General features: G+C 37.9%; 1 long non-coding RNA gene across 1 annotated transcript in view; it reads left to right on the top strand.

The window, feature by feature from the left end:
* Nucleotides 1-17428, top strand: part of LOC135579078 (uncharacterized) — a 59947-nt gene extending 42519 nt beyond the window's left edge. Inside the window, exons 3-4 of the long non-coding RNA XR_010471473.1 lie at nt 15246-15296; nt 17305-17428. This is a non-coding gene — a long non-coding RNA (uncharacterized LOC135579078). The remainder of the gene's footprint in view (nt 1-15245; nt 15297-17304) is intronic.

Here is a 17428-nt window from a genome sequence, read left to right as displayed (position 1 = left end):
TTCCAGTTCTTCCCTTGCAGCAGCTCCTGCTGTGGGCAAGGCACCAGCTGAAGCCCTGTTACGGGTGTGCTCAGGACAAGTCTCAACAAGGACTCATTGAACAGCTAATAGCAATGTTTCTGTTAACAAGAACATATAAAATATTACTGCTTCTACAATGTCTAAGGTATATGAAACATTTTCTTGGCAAAGGGTGAGATAAAATTAAGTACAATGTGCAAAGCAGGAGGCTTCACATAGCTGAGTTGTATGGCCAGGGCTCCTCAAGCAGTGGTCTGTGGTCAGGCTCCATCTGCCAGGGACAGCCAAGTAACACCATGCCACTGTTGCCACCAAATGAGCATGGAAAAGGCCACTGGCCACTTAAGGTCAACACTCAGGAAGTTCCTGTGCTACTGACTAATCTGAATCTGATACCACAATTTGCTGACTTAGTCTTCCAAATCATAAGACAGTAGGGAAACCCAGGAACATCTCATTCTGATGGACAGAGGAGGCTGGAGGTAACTTCCCTCATGTGTTTTTCAGTTTTCTCCCTAAGCTGCCCAAAGCTTCTGGTCCCTGTGCAATGCAGAATCTCTTTGCTGCTTGGTCCTTAGTTTCCTACTCCAGCCATTGCTAACTGCCTTGCACCATCGGCGACCTATTCGAACAAGGTTTCAGATATTAAGGGGAAGATGGCAACACAGATGAAGTAGGAACAAGATGGACACCTCACCGATGAAATCATAGAATCATAGAACAATTTAGGTTGGAAAAGACCTTTGAGATCATCGAGTCCAACTGCCCACCTAGTACTGTCAAGTCCACCTCTAAACCATGTCCCTAAGAACCTCATCTATGCACCTTTTAAACACTTCCAGGGATGGTGACTCAACCACTTCCTTGGGCATCCTCTGCATACAAAGAAAAACCCACTGCCTTGCTTGAGCATTATAGTTCCACTAATAGTATTGCGTCCAGTATATGACATGAGAATGGAAAAAAGTGAAGGTATGCTTCTGAGCTCATCAGGATCTGGGCTTGGAACTCACAACTCCTGCTCCAGTTTAATGTCTGTGAAACTGGGACACCCTACCACCCAAGAAGACAAAAACTGAGCTCCCCCAGTAGCACTAACTACTAGATTACAGGAGTCTTTGATTTGGTCAGAAATCAGAAACAGCAATCCAGCTGCTAGAGAAAAGACATTTTTCTCATGGGTAGCAGTGGCTACCAGTTTCTGCTACATTCATACACAAAGGCAGCTATCATTCAAGAACTCTTGCCTATCATAAAAAATTACTTTGTGACTGAGAAGAACAGCGATTGATAGCCTGAGAAACAGTCTTCTACCTGAAATCAGAAGAGCTACTGGAATCCACACGTCTGTCATTTTCATGGTATCTGAGTGAAAGCAAAATATCTCTTCCTTCCACTAATAAAAAAAACCCCACATTTGGGAGAAATTAGAATGTTCATAACTTTAACATCCTGTGTCCTTGAATTAATTACAGTAGATCAACTCGACTGTATGTTTGGAAATTTAATATTTTCATCCACATGGAATTACTTACTGCATAAAATAGACTAAAGCAATAAATATTTTTAGTCCTAAGAAAATACTGTGCATTACCAACCAGATACACATGTATGAAGAGAAATGTCTTCTAAGTAACTATTATAGAGATTCGGCTTGGGAATATCTTGTACCTTTTTGAGAAGCAGTTGTATTCAGAGCATCCCCTCCCCTTTTTTCTCTTCTCCTGATAAACATGTATATTCAAGATATTTACTTATCACCATGTAGCTTGTTAGTTTTGTAAGTTCTGCAAAACTTCATCCAAAGTACTTGAGGATCTAGAGTAAATTGTTTCCCTAGTGCAAACACACATCTATGTTAACAACAATATAGAAAGCAATTCTTTTTGTGATATCTCACTATGATATTCATATTCATGCTACTACATCCTTGATTTTCTTCTCTTAACATCATAACATGTAGTTTAAGAGATAAATTAATTAAATAGAAATACAAATGGTAGTTCAATGTCGGAGTCCATGTTGTAATATTAATCCTAAACTACAGAAGAAAAGAGTGAGAACTCTTAGGAGTTTCCAAAAAGCTTTGCTGAGTTCTACCTCCTAGGAGGTAAACAGTCAGTACTTCAAAGCTCAGCTGTTTCACTTCTTGTTCACTTTAGAATTAACGATCTTTCTGGCTAGTGATAAGCTGCCTCTAGGGTTTCTAATTAATAAATACTGACACCACAGGATGCAAAATAATAATCTGGTATGGGTTTGTTTTTCTGAGTCAAATGAATCAAAAAACTTTCAGTCTGTTAACTTTGTCCTTCCAAGTTTAATGTTGAATCAACCTTGAATCAACCATTGCCTGTCTAAATCATTCAAGTTTTATGCCAATACTAATATAATCTGTCTCCTACAGCTGGCACACTGTTGGCTTAAAAGCATAAAGCTGTCTTGCAGTCTGTATCCTGTGTCTTGAGTACTTGGGCTGAAATACAACTGGTTGTGTGCCCAGGAGTGATTTTTCATTAAATATGTATCTCAGTGATCTGGCAGCACACAGATCTGATGTGAATGACTTGAAAGCCACAGATACTTCTGATCTCTGCCTAGCTTCTTTTTTTTTTTTTTTTTTTTTTAAAAAAAAACAACACAGAAACAACAACAAAAAAAAGACAAACAAACAAAACCTGTCACTCTAGGTTTGAAAGATAAGCTGTAGTTTAATTTATGGACTCGGAAAAACTATATAGGAAGTTTCACATTGACTTAATGGGTTCATTTTCTGCTACACAAACAAACCCAGTGTCTAGTCATAGCTCTGTGATTCTGCTTGAACTCTTAGAGACATCTGGCCTTTTACGGTTCCCTGATAGAAGGCAGGCATTTTTGCCTTGGTGTATGGTAACATAACATGTTATTGTAATGACTTAATTACCCACAAAGCAAAGTGATGGGTTAACACAATAGCCATAAAACATTTGGAGTCTGGTTGGGAAAAATATGTCTGAAGAAAAGATCAAACAAGAATTTGTTTTCCCTTTCTTCTCTTGAAAATTCTCATGGTAAATACAACTCAGAAAACCTTACAGTGAGAGAAATCTTAATCTGCTATTTCAGTTACTAAGTATATAAAGAGACTATGAGATGAGACATCTTCTGAAACAGAAGAATATAGCAGAACATTTTTTGCAATCTGTACATAAAAGCACAAGGGAAATGTGTAATGACATAATTACTGTTAGCTTGCAGAATACGAGAACTAAAGTTCAGGTAGTGTAACTGTAATACACAGTAGAGCATAAATGAACATACTTGACCTTGAGGCTTAATAAAGCATAAGCTTTAATTAAATCAGATGACAAAACGTTCTGTCAGATACCTTTGATCTTCATTTTGTTTTAGCAATTCTCTTTTTCATGACTATTGCTTTAACGCAGTGAAGAACCCATGAAGTAGCTTATGCCTTTTAACTTCTAACAGTAGAATAGCTCTATCAACTTTGGAAATGACTTTGCATTCATATTATAAACTTTGCTTGCACTACTAGCTGTAGTAAAATACATGGCAGTTTGGCATTTCTCTTATTAACTTTAGCTGTGCCAGTTTCTCCCCTCTTTTATATTTTTTTTTAGGTATGTAAGAAAACCTGAGTACCTACACACTAAGTAGCATCACAAAGAAAAGATAGGTAGAACAAGGCATTTTCTTAGAACTTTAACTTTTCTTTTTAGTAAACGGTAGTGACCTACTGGGACGTGTGCTCCTGTACCTGCCACTATATGTGTTTGGTCTTTTTCATTAATCTGCATTTTTTTTAGACCTTTCCTCCATCACAGCATCTGTTGGCATTGGGTTGCTGTATCTGACTTAGCAGATGCATATCTGATGGGACAATGTATCTTGATACTACATAGCAGTAGGTGGATGCTGAGGTGGCTGGTCTCTGTCTACCTTGTATAGCAGCATTTTGAGAGGTTGGAGGTTAAGAAATACCTACTTAAAATAATTTTCTCCAATGAGACTCTGTTTTTTTGGTGGTGGGAAGACATAAAATTTAGAACATAGATAACTCTTCTTTCCCGTAGAAAAAATTAACCCTCAAGTAGAGAATCACAGTTAAAAATATACACTTCTAAGTGAAACACAGGGATTGACAGTAATTATGATTTTACAATTAAAGCTGCTTTGGTCAAGTGCTTGGGCACATGTTAAATTTCATGCACATGTAGCTCTGTTGGAAGCAAAACAATCTAATCAGGTTGTTATTTATTGGGTTATGTGTTTTCCTGAAGTGGCATATAAGGTGGGAGAAGAAAAAAAAGAACAAAAATAATTGAAAAAAAAGTGGTCCATGAATAAGGTGAAGGAGGATGAAGAGAGTTGCATTCCAGAGTTCTGCTCTGGCTTTGAATAATGAAATTATGTATACACAAGGACACACAGTACAGCAGAGTGAAAAACAGCTGATGTTTCTCCTTTCTGTAGTTAAATACTACAAAATAAAAAGTATTGGAGAAGTTTATGAGCAGATCTCCATAAACAGCATGAAAGAAAAGCAGAAATTCTGTTTCCTGGGCTCTGTTTGTTGCCTTATCTTCCTCTTTGGAAGACAGATGGACTGGAAAGTTGCAGCATCTCAGGCTTGTCTGTCAGGGTATGGGGGATGAGAAAACCCACGACATTCAAGCACCTTAGCTGTTCTGGAATAGTCACAGAAAAAATCACCTTTAGCCTGGATGTAGACAGATTTTATAAATAGCACAGAGGTATAGGAATAATAAAATTCATCAAGCTCTCCTCTGGTCTTACAGGCAGCAGAAATATGCCATTAGTGATGGCGGCATCCTCCCATTTCAAAGTTTATTTAACAACAGGACTGAGAGAGGACTGTTGTGGATGCAGGCTGCATCTAAAGTTTCAATGCTTTGGGAGAGAAATGGACAGTTTTCAGCCACTGCTCTGAGCTGCTTCTCTGTTTTGCGCCTTTGCCTTTCTCGTCTGTCACTCTGTTTGGCTTGGATGGGAAGAGAGGCAGATACATGGCAGTGTGAAATTTCATCACAGCACTGCTCGTCCCACTGGCCTCATCATTGCTGGTCCACTCCAGTGGTGCATCCCTTCTGCAAACTCAGAGTGAGGGTGTGAGGAGGAGGTTCCTAAATGTGACTTATGGTGCAGTAGAAAAACCAAAGCCAAACCAAACCAACAAAACAACAACAACGAAAATTTAACCAAACCAAACAAATAACCCCAAACAAACAAACTTGGATTTTAAAGCAATTCCACTACCTAGACATACACAATTTAGGAAATCAGTTTGCCCTCTGGAGATTCTCAGAAATCAGGTTTCACTTCCAAACCCCGTGACTGCAGGGCAGTTTGCAGAGAAGACACATTCCTTCTCTAGGAAAACTCAGTTAACTGTGCAGCCAGAGCTGGACAAAGAAAAAGCAGGTGCTCTCCACTGGTGGAAGGAAGTGGGGGGAGATGATGATTTATGTTTAGGAAAGTTATTTTTTTTTTTCAGACTTAGGAATTTTTTTTTTTTTAATTTTATTTTTAGTAAAAGGTTTCTAAGGGGAAAAAAAGCTGTGGTTTTAAGAGGATTTTTTCCCCAAGACATCTTGATTGTGCAAGAAATCTCTCTCTCCAAAATTTAGTTCTCAAATCTGGAAGTACTTGCTTTTTATTTGTTCACTTTACTCACTTTATGACACCATTCCTGTTCTCCCTATTTCTTGGTAGAGACATGAGAGAAACCACAGGCACTGTGCTGCTGACTTGACTATTCTAGCAATGTGTAGGGGCCCTGATCTATAAGGGTATTTGATCTGTGTGGCTATTTCTGTGAAAAGCTGCATTTAATTAATTTTCCCTTCAAGCATAAGGACTTTATTTTTATTTCTTTAAAAAACAATGGCAAATTCCACAAGTAGGCCTCAATTCATTTGTATTTATTTTATCTGTTATTGTATATGCATGCATGCATACACAAGATCTTTCTCCCTCTGACTTCACATCATTTTCAAGATAAGCTAACATTTTTAAGAAAAATATTTTATAAAAGACTAACGCCTTTATCAAGACATGCTACTTACCCTCTGTATAACTACCACTCAGTACAATCTAGCATAGCTGTGGGGGAAAATCCTGTATCCCTTTTAAGTGTGTTCATTTATTCTATTGAGTTGTTTCATTTATCGATCTGTACAAAACACACAAACGTTCTCAGAAAGAGCTACTGCCCCCTGTTTCCATTTGAAGTAGCTATTTTTAATTCCCTCATGATCTGTTGAAGAAGAGAAACAATAAGAAAAGAAGAAATAAGAATTTTTCTCCTCTCTTCCCCAAAGACTCACAAACTGGATTTCTTTATACAACAGGTAAAAACAAACAAACAAACAAACAAACAAACAAAAAACCACCACACACACACAAACCCCCACAACACTCCAAATAAACAAACAAACAAAAAACCCTAGTAAGTTACATACATCTGTGGGGAAATTTAAGTTGATTCATAATGACTATTGCTTGAAAGATCCTTTTGGTTCTAGACTGTATCTGTCTGTCTGTCTGTCATACCTAGAACTGAAGGACCTCTGTAAGTCCACCCTCTACATGTAAGTAGAAAAATGGATCCATGTTTTTCCTCTGTCCTTTCCACTGAAAATTATAAAAACTGCTGGTACCATGTAACTACCAAAATACTAGGCGAGGCTCGTCACCTGGTAGAAGTATCTTTTGAAGCATAGTAATGCCCCTGACACCACACTGAGAAACTCTTCTTTGCTGATAATTCCTCAAATAGCATATGCTTACTTATTTTACTGTCTTCCATTGAATCTTCTTTTTCTATTTTATCCCTTTCTCATGCTTATTTGGATTATATGGTCAGACGGTATGGCAAATGACCCATGAGGAGACTGGCTTCTGTTGAGAGTCAGGTCTGTGAAACAACATGATTTCAGCCGAATGCTTATCTGACGGAGTCACTAAGAGACAGGGAGTCTTTTTCCATTCAACAAAAATCTGAGTGGAAAGAATGTTTTTTATGACTTCTTCTCCAAGTCTACATAAATCAGGTCTCTACTTCCTCACATGGCATTTCTCAAAATATGGGGTTCTAATACATAACCAGTTGACTCAGGTAAAACACCACTGCCATCCAAATGTGACATTGCTTTTCCAGTAGGCCAGAGAAATGTTTCTCAAACAAATCTCCTCACAGAACTTATTTTATTAATGTTATTTTTCCACTTCTAGTGGCTTACTTTTTCTCTCCTCTCTACATTTTTCCTTCTCTAGCTCCTCAGCCTTTCCTTTTCTGCCCATCTTTCTGAATTCCTGTTGTAGATCATCACTTCAGGGAAACATCGCATGCTCTTTGTGCTGAATTCAATCTGCACAGAGAGCCCCAAGGTTTTGTGCTGCCAATCTTAAAATTACATAAAGAGAGAAGTTTCTACAACTCACTTTCCCTTTCAGTCGCCATTATCACTACCGAAGGAACTGAAGAATCCCAGTCCCAGCCTTTCTGCTGACCAGGAAGGGAACTCATGGATCACAATCAGCTGAATCTCAGGACTGCAGCAACTGGAATAGCTTCTTCAGCAAAGCAAGAGGGAAATTTCTGTTGCTGGTGAAGAATGATATTTTTTGTCCTGTTTGTGAAAACACTTCCTCTTTCATACCTGTGTCTTTCTTGACTATATGGCCTTGTTGTTGCTTTGATCCTTCCTTCTCTCCTGCATATTCTTCTTCCTTTGCAAGCTTCTGAAAAATGTTCCAATTCTCAGTGTGTTTCTTTAATTCCTCCTCAAATAACAGCCCCAGACCATAATGTTTTCCTTTATTATGTTTTGAAAAGATGTGAATCACATGCAGGGCAATGTGGTAACTACAGACAGATGAACCAAGAGGAAATGAGGAAGAAAAATAGGAAAGTATTCTGATGGTCTTTTCAGTAGTGCATAGGCAGGAGAGATACTTAAGGAGCTGCTACTTTCTTAATGTACTTTCCACAGCTTTGTATATCCTTTAAAATTATTTTGTGCACACAACTTGGACAGTGTTAACATCTGGAAATACAGAGGTAACTGTATCCAGTATCAGAGAAGGCTACTAGTTACTCTATGCCCTGCACCTACAGCATGCTAGTTTATATATCAACAATGGTTGTTTCCTGTTCTTGTCCCATAGGGATCTCAATATTCACTGTTCAAGTGAATGCAAGCATCATGGGTTCAATCTCATCTTAGTGTCTGACCCAAAAAGAGAGTAAAATGAGTTTTGGACACATCTAAACTTTCAGCCTTTTCAAACTCCAGGAAACCTTTTGTAAAGTGACCAAAACGCCCTTGAATCAGGGCAGAGAATGGAGAAAATCTGTCCTCTGAAAACACTGTTTGTGGCTAACTCTTGAAACAGGCTTAGAGGGACGTGCTCAGTAAATATTTAGATCATTCTAAGTGGAGTATGGAGATACAATGGCGCCTTAATTGAAACTGTGTGCTGCTTTGTAGGAAACAAGCCCACACTTTTTTTCTGAAATGCACATCAGGTCCATTCCTCAGCTGCAGTAAACCAACACAACCTTGATGCAGTCACTAGAGAAAAACCAAATGAAGTTGTACTGAAGGTTTGAAACAGGAACATTCACCTTCTCCTGACTGGTTGCAAATTCAGTGTTTTGAACAAAAAAAAAAAGTATGCCTGCATGTATTTGCTGTAATTTTACAACCAAATACAGCACTTGAGTGTGCAAATGTCCCAATTGACATGCAAGTTAGCGTGGACAGTTTTAACAGAGCTCGTCCTGAGTGCAAATTGTGCTTTTTCTGTACACTCTTCAGGCCATCTAGTAAATGGCAGTCACATATCTTGTATTTGCTGTAGCAGGGAACATTTCTTCATTTGCCAGCTTCAAAGAGTACAGATTGGTGCCTTTTTTTTTTTTTTATAAACTTTTTTTTTCCTTAGAAAGGGTATCCAGGGTTTAGATATAATCAGTCACTCCTTAATTGATTTCAAATGTTGAGATTCAACATAACATGAATTGAACCACTGAGCTGTACTTCAACCACTCCAGGTTTTCTTTATAGTCCTATATTTTGTCAGGCCTATGTCTGTGTCATACAGTACTGATGTGATACTGCCCTCCTGGCGTAGTAGTGTGGGCTGAATTGAAACTCATCATGTGGGTAATGTAAAGCGGAAGCTCTGATTTCCTTTGGAGACAATGACATCTGGAAACCCTGCCTCTGACGTTACTGTGAGAAGGATCTCATCGGGGAGAGCTGAGAAGCTGCAACTGTCAATTCTGCATATCATCATTTTCCCAGCACAGGAGTCCTCTCAAAGTCAAACAATTCACTCTACAGAGTCTGAAGTAAAATACATGCTATGTTGCAGATGTGCAGGTCCAAAAGAATTATTTTATTTCATGTCAGACACACGCCTCTCATTCCAGGCATTTAATTAGATCCACCACTATGACATGAAGAACTGAGAGAGGAAAAGGAATCATGGGCAATAAGAAAAATATAACAGGTAAGGGAAGGGGGCAATGAAATAACACATAGCCTATGAGGGCTCTGTGTTCCTCTGGAAACCACTGAACCAACCTCAGATGATTTCCTTTGCCAGGTTAGAGTGGTACAGGAGATTTTCTTTTGACAAATCAGGTGCAAAGCAACTTGGCAATAGCAAGAAGCAATTCAAGGAGAGAACAAAAGAACAAAGACACTGTCATTACAGTCATCACTCATGCAGAGAGAGGAGAAAGTGAAAGGAGTTTTATTGCCGTCATGTACAATATCAATCATTGTGTGTCAGTAAAGTCTGTTCTTTGTGTTAAATCCAAAAAAAACAGTCAATGAAAAAAATCTTCTTGCACTATGCACTTTCTGCTTCGTCAGCCAAAGATGGGTGCATCACTCGTAGCAGAACTTTCCATATACTATGGAGCATGCTTCACATCTCTAATTCTTCCACCAGTCTATTTTTTCATATATGTGTTTGTTTTTTTTTTCCTGCAAAGTTGTCAAGATTTTGTCCAAGATATCTGACAGAAGCCAACCAACATTTGACTAGGTAAGCCTAGTCCCCATTCAACCTATTCCTCCACCACTTTCTTGGACTGGTGAACTAGTTCTAATGGAACACGTAAAAAAGCAGTTTTATATTTCTTGTCTAAAATATTCCAGAAGGCCTTTTACAAACCATGACCAAGAAAGGAAATAGCTGATGGAGATATTTTTTACAGTTGGCTAACCACAATATATAAACATACAGTTATGATAAATATCAATACCATTTTTTTTTTCCCAATTAAAATATGCATTACGTAACACTCAGGGGACTGCTGTATTCTCACTATTTGCAGACTTTTAACTTTCCATTGTTTGCAATTTTTAAACTAGATGGACTTGAAAGAGCCATGGGAGTTCTTCAGTGACTGTGTGACTGGTTAGACCTCAGAAACAAATGATACGCTTTCTTGAAATGTCTTAGAATATCAAACTTCCTCCAAAAACCTTGGAACAGACATAATGTTAAATTTTCATGGTCTTAACTGCAGCTTCATGAAATTTCTCTGAACTTTGTTAATACAGAGTGTAGGAGAACACAAAAGCTATAATACCACTCAGTGTAATATCAACTTCACCTTCTGAAAACAAGGAAATGCAATTAATCTACCTTTCCTCATCTCCTCTGCCTCTGGAGCACCGTCTTGCACTGTACACCTTCTCTGTCCCTGCTCCTAAGTCCCCTGCTCTCTCCTTAAGATGACATTCCCCATAAATTCCCTCTGACCCAAAAAGACACCTCAGAAACCTCTGAAAACTTATGAAGAGATCATTCTACAGGATCTGCGTGAGAGATTCCTTGCCCACAAGACCTAGTGACTTGCTGTGCTTTTTTTATACTCAGCTCTGTTGGTCAGGAAGTATGTCAGTATAATCCTAGCTACTACATCAGTGCTAATTTCCTTGGAAAATATTTGTAAAATAAAACTGGAATCTGTATACAGATTTTTCAAGCACCTTGAAATAGTCTTTTGCATCCAAAATTATTGATGTTGTATGTATTGGATTAAAGCTACACTACAAGATCTTTGTATGCTTCAAACTTTAAGCCCTGCATGCACATATAATTTATGTCTCAACACAGCATCAGGATGTGATCCATGCAAATTCTTAGCCTGTCTTTATGACCTCTTGTATTCTTATTTTCTCATTTCCTCAGAAGATAAATCTATCTTGCAGGCCAGAAAGCAGGTATAATGCTTTTCAGTCATCTCCCAGTCATGATCACCCATGGCTCAGGACACTTTTATACACACTTTCTGTGCAGTTGTACATGCCCATGTGAAACTTCCCAGAGGTCCTCCATTAGGCTGGAGGCAGGAATACCACAGGTTCCCCAGAGGCCTCATGAAGTTTAGTTTATCATCACTGAAGGAGGAGCATGTCTCTTTGAGGCACTGAGTCAATGCATGTGTGGAGCTCTTTTGCTCCTCAACAGATGCTAAACCTCAATATTCACATGATGCTTCGTTCAGCTCATTTTCCTAGCTTTGAGTTTCTAACTTAAATCTTGAGAAATTTTGTATTTGAACCCCTTCTGACTACCTGTTTGCCTAAAAAGCCATGGCTATTTTGTGTTTGAGATATATCCAAAAGGTCTTGATTCATTTTGGGAAAGGTTAAGCCAAGGTTTGAGACTTAGTTGTAAATTTAAAATGGAGGATCAAGTGGCTTTGCGTGCTGCTCTGTGGGTATGGGAGGGGGGCACTTTGGAATTGATTGCTTAAATAATGTTGAACCTGGGACATTAACCCTGCTTTGCAGCCTCAGGAGACCAACGATTTTCCAGTCAGAGCTATATGGGAATTTTTGAGTACCTGGAACAGCCATCTTTGAAGTAGTAAACCGCTGACAATCCTAACTATAATTCAGCCTTTATCCTGGCACTGTTCCCGCTTAATTCTGTAACATTTTTGAGTAAAGCATGATTAAAAACTGGGTATGGATATCAGAATTTGTTCCATACGCTATAATGCTGAGACACTGCATGCTGCCATGTCAACTCCAGAAATGCATGTTTTCCTGGCAAGACTTCCCAGTTTGAGGTATACTTTAGTGACCTCTTCACACCCCCTTCCAAATGCAGCTGCAATGAGGAGTTACTTATGACCATCCATTTAAGTCGAGGAGTTCTTTTCATGCCTGTGTCTAGGATACAATTTAGCAGTTATTTGAGATTACTCAGGTTTCATGGGTGAAAGGCCTAACAAAAAGTCTTATATGTTTGTGGTGCAAGAAGTATCAGGCATTTCCCCAATACCTTTTGCTCTCAGCTGAGCTTTGTTACATAAACTGAACACATAGAACTGACATGAAATATGTCAGACACGCAAAAGTTTCCTGAAAAATATAAAAGATCAGCTACACTTCTTTAGAAGTTTTTGTGTTATGCATGCCACTTCTCTAGAAGAGATAAGTTCTCCCACAAGACTCCTTTCTACTTGAAGAGGTTCGTATGAGTAGCACGTTTCATCTTCATGTTGCCTGCTTGAAACATGAACTGTGTATTTACTGAGATTTTTGTTTCATGATTTAAGCTTCAGAAAACTGTACTTATGCCATTTTAGTTTGTGTCTGTCCATATAAGTCCAAATTAATTTTCTAATCAGTACAGAATTAAAGCATTTCTTTCTTTGTTCAAACATACTTCAGTCCTTTGGACTAGTCAGAGATTTAGAGAGAAATTTCTTATTAGAATAATCACTCAACAGATCATGATCTGACTAGGAAAAATTCCTTGATCCTCCCTTCCTAAGAACATTCCTACACAGTGAGGGTCAACTTCTATTTTCTACTGACATAAATCTCTTCTATTTGCTTAATATTTGGTACTGTAGTTAATCTGATACTTGTGGATTATCCCCAGGCATCCAGTAACAACTGCTATATACATGATAGGAATGTTACAGGCAACGCAGATAACAAATTCTCTATGTTAAGGTTGTCCGATTCTCTTTTTATTAGCTTTACAGCTTTTGCCATGCTAGTACTCAAAACTAAAATTTTATGGTTTTGAGGCTGTCTCAAAGCTAATTTTTTTAGGAAGTTTCAGAAAGATAGTTGGAATGAGCCCATCTTATATCCGATATCCCAAACTCATATGCAAAAGTCACTTAAGGGAAGCCTTGTGTTCTCATTTTTGAAATAAAATTTCAAAATTCAATTAAAATAGGAAGTAGCCTGACTTGGAAATGTGAAGAATGTGGTTTGCAAGTTACTTTGAGGAGCAGATCAGGGGAATCAGAAGTGTGGGAAAATACTGTTGATCAGGAGACAGCAGAAGGACAGCAGATCTGAGGACTAGACAAGAGAGATAAAGGCAGGAAGGACATCTGGTGATTGGCATCACATATAGGGGACAGATAAGAGCAGAATGTTAGATAGGAGAAAGACAAAGGAGTATAGTAGCAAAAGAAGAAGTTATATTAAAGAGAGACATAGGCTTGGTAGAGAATACTTAGATATAGTTTTAGCAACCTCACTGTAGAATTTTTTAAATGTCTGAGTCAAAGCTCCCAAGAGATATGTGTGAAACCTACAGGAAAGTGTTGAACCATCCTTGTCCAAAGCCTGGGTCATTACTCAGCCACTGCTTTTCCCATTGTCTTTGCAATGTCTAGTAGAAGTCTATATTCATGACCCAACCTGTGGGTAAATGTGGTTTGACATGAAGGAATTTCTGGGTGTGTTCAATGTGTCTTATATACTTTGTGAACCCCTAAATAATGAGGTGTGGTACCAGAGATGGAATAATTTGTTCTTTTCACCCTACCAGCCTGACTGTCTCACGAGCTTGTCTTGCTGTTATAGAGCTTGGAAGATCACTGAGAAATTAACTCCCCTTCACAATCTGTTTTTTATGAGCCCAGCATTGATCTACTCATCCAGAGTTATACCTGAATTTAGCAGGTACTATCTTCCCCTGTTTCTGTGTAATGGGCTGAATGTCCTCATTCATTTACTCTGGGATTTTAAGTACTCTTTTTCTTTTTTTTCCCCTTCACTGCTACTTTTCAGTATCTTTATTTTTGACATTCATTTTTTTTTGCCTACACATTGAATTGTGAGTCCAGGTAACAACTTGCTAGTTAAAGAACAAATGATGGACTCATGGAGACTTTAAACAGAAAAGGCCAAAGGGATCTTGGAAAAGTTAAATAGATGATAACACTTAAGGAAAAAAAATATGTTCAGGCTTATCAGAACAACATCTGAACTCTGACATCTCAGTCATTTACTGTCACTGTAAACTTTAAAGGCATGTTTTGCTCATTTTGGTCTTCGGTAAGCACCTTTGGATCTTGTTTATTTTAGACTTGCTTTTAAGAGGGGAGGAGTCATCTTCTGGAAATGCCTGCGTCTCTGTGTTGACCACAGAAAGAGTCAGTCTAAGACTAGACTTGTGTAACTGTGTAACCATCTTCTGAGTTAAGTGAGAAAAACATATATTTTTATAGCTAAGGCAGCTCTCAACCCATCACAATTGGAATTTTCCAAAATCTCACTTTCCTACGTGACATTTTTTCTTCCTTTGAAAGCATAATCCCATTAGTTTTAAAATTCTCCTTATAGACCTTCTCCTTTTCCTCATGGAAATAAGAAAAACAAACAAACAAATAAACAAACAAAATCAACAAAACAAACCACAACAGTTTGTTGTTGTTGTTGTTTTGTTTTGTTTTGTTTTGTTTTTAATTTACCTGGCAAAGGATGCCATACGACATCTTTCCAAGTCGTCATGAAGCTGCTGAATGGACCTAAACAGGGAGTGTCCATAAGATGACACCATCCATGGTCCTGTGCCATGACATCCTTACCACTTCTACAATGCACAGACATACAGTAAATCTGCTTTCTATCATGAAGGCAGATGACTAAATGCAGTTGTGAAATAGGTTGTCTATAAAGCAATCCAGTAAAGATCAAAGAAGATCTCGCGCTGGCCTTGTGTTATGAAAGCTCCTAAACACATTTCCTTTTGGCTATGTGTTCAAACTTACACAGACTTCTATGATGCAGAAGTTTTAATTACATCTGGGAATGGATTTCTAAGAAAACCAGTATTCTAACAAGGCCAAACCTCAGAAAAGAGCTTTCATTGTCCTTTTTCCAACAATAATCTGAGATCATTTTCTTTTGCAGCACCACAGCCTTTCTTCTGTAGATCTGACTTTTGGAGGCCATATGTATAAGGTACTTGGAATCTTCTGATTTTCCTGGCAAAACTAATTACTGCAGATTTATATGATAAGGTCAGACTGTGTCCTGGAACAGAAGTCACTATTGCATGTTTAAAAGAAAAATGATAGACATGCTCTTAACTGAGACATTAACAATGGTCAAAGAACAACTTGTATATCTATGGCTACACCACTGTCATCACTAGCCAGATGTCTTTCAAGATTGATTGAACTACTGCCCCTGTAAGCTTAATTATTATTTTTTCTCTGTGACATGTTAAAGCTGTCAATGTGCTGACCATCTCATACTGGTCTTTTAAGTGACACACAACAACAGAGAGACACCTAGTCCAAATTTAGATCCCGTTCACACTGAGCTGATGCACACTTCTGAGGAGAAAGCAGGGTGAAAAGCAAGTTTACACATCAGGATCCAAAAAGCGACTCTGTAAGAGCCACTTAGGCCATGCAGTGCAAATAGCTTTATCCCCTGGTTATGTGCCACTCATCACCTCCCTTCAGAAGGTAGTTTAAGAGACTGGAAGCAGTATTTGGCTGAACATATCCTAAACCATAGTCCATATATCCCTACAAGGAACCCCAGGCTTGCTGAAGAAATTGGATTATTTCCATTTACAGAATAAAATCTTCTTTTTTATAGGTGCTGCCTAGCTTTACTATACAATCCAAGATGCTGAAATAGTAATTCTAAACAAAGGTCATGCAGTTAGATTTTTATTAATTACTGAAAACTTGATTTCCAACAAAGAACTTTAATTTAATTTTGGCACACAAAATGTACATGCAACCATTCATGCTCCAAATATTCCTTTAATTTACATATACTGGAAATGAATTTGAGAAAATCATAACAAGAGAGCACTGAGAAATTTAATAAAGGACACAAATCAGGACTTAGTTAACTATCTGTGAAGGTGTGAAAAATAAACAACTTTTAAATAACTAATAACATTTCATTGAATTTGAAAACACAAACTTTGTTCATTATACTGGAAAAGGCTTCCCATTACATGTAAGAATGTGGACTCAAGGGGACTCACATGGGTACAACTTACTGAGAGTTATAGCCACAGTTCTTACTTGGCAAATAAATAGCTAGCAAGCTGCCTTGGACACGATATTGCATGTAGGTTGTTATTGAGCTGGTTCCTAAATGGGTTCTGGATGAATTTTGACAAATATGTGAGGGATTAGACCTGTAAATTGATATCTAGACTTGACTCCATATTTTCTATATTTTTTAGCAACTGTTAAATGTTACGTTCTTAAGGATTTAGGGGCAAAGGAATGAGAAACAGAAGAAAGGACAATTTTAAAAAAGTAAAGAATTGCTTGCTTGCTTTTTTAATTTTGAGAAAAAAATTATTGAATCTAGATGAAAAGACAAATGAAAGGCATTCTGCTGTATTTGAAGAAGGGATGTCTGATGACAGGATTAACATGTAGTATATGAGTAACAAAAACAAATAGAAGTAAAAATACACATTTTTAACCAAGCAGATTCTGAAGTTGTGTCTTTAATCTCACATTACACAGGTAGCTTCCAGGGATACCGTAGTGAGGGACATACCTTTGAACAGTCACACACTTACGCTTACACAAACACTTTAATGGAACACTGTGCAAATCTCACCAACATGTAGACATCCACCACCAGTGACATGAACACAGGCTCCTCCCCATCTCTGCAAAAAACATTCACTCAGGTGCAAAAATGCTACAACCACCAACTTCACTTCTCTTTCCCTTAATGTTTTGAATCATGCAAATTACCATGCAAATTTAAGATGCATTATGTGGTTAATTGAAGAAAAAAGAAACAGTTTCTGGCCAGTAAAGCTTTTCTTGAAGTAGAACCAGCTTTGTTCTTGTGTGGTTTCCTAGAACCGGATACTCTCAAAACATACAGTAACTAACTAAATAAATGCAAGACAATAATAAATATTAATCACCCTCTTATTTTGATGAATATCACTCCCTTCCTGTGCCTGCATTTCCAGCACATCATCATGACCATTCATTGAAAGGAAAATGAAGCAATAGCAAGAAAACAATATCACTAGGAAGAAATGTAGTTAATTCCAGTAAGGTAAGTAAACAAGCAAGAATATTAATATCAGTAAA

Source organism: Columba livia, chromosome 3, assembly GCF_036013475.1.
Source record: "Columba livia isolate bColLiv1 breed racing homer chromosome 3, bColLiv1.pat.W.v2, whole genome shotgun sequence".
NCBI classification, from domain to species: domain Eukaryota; kingdom Metazoa; phylum Chordata; class Aves; order Columbiformes; family Columbidae; genus Columba; species Columba livia.
This window is presented reverse-complemented; position numbering and strand designations above follow the sequence as displayed.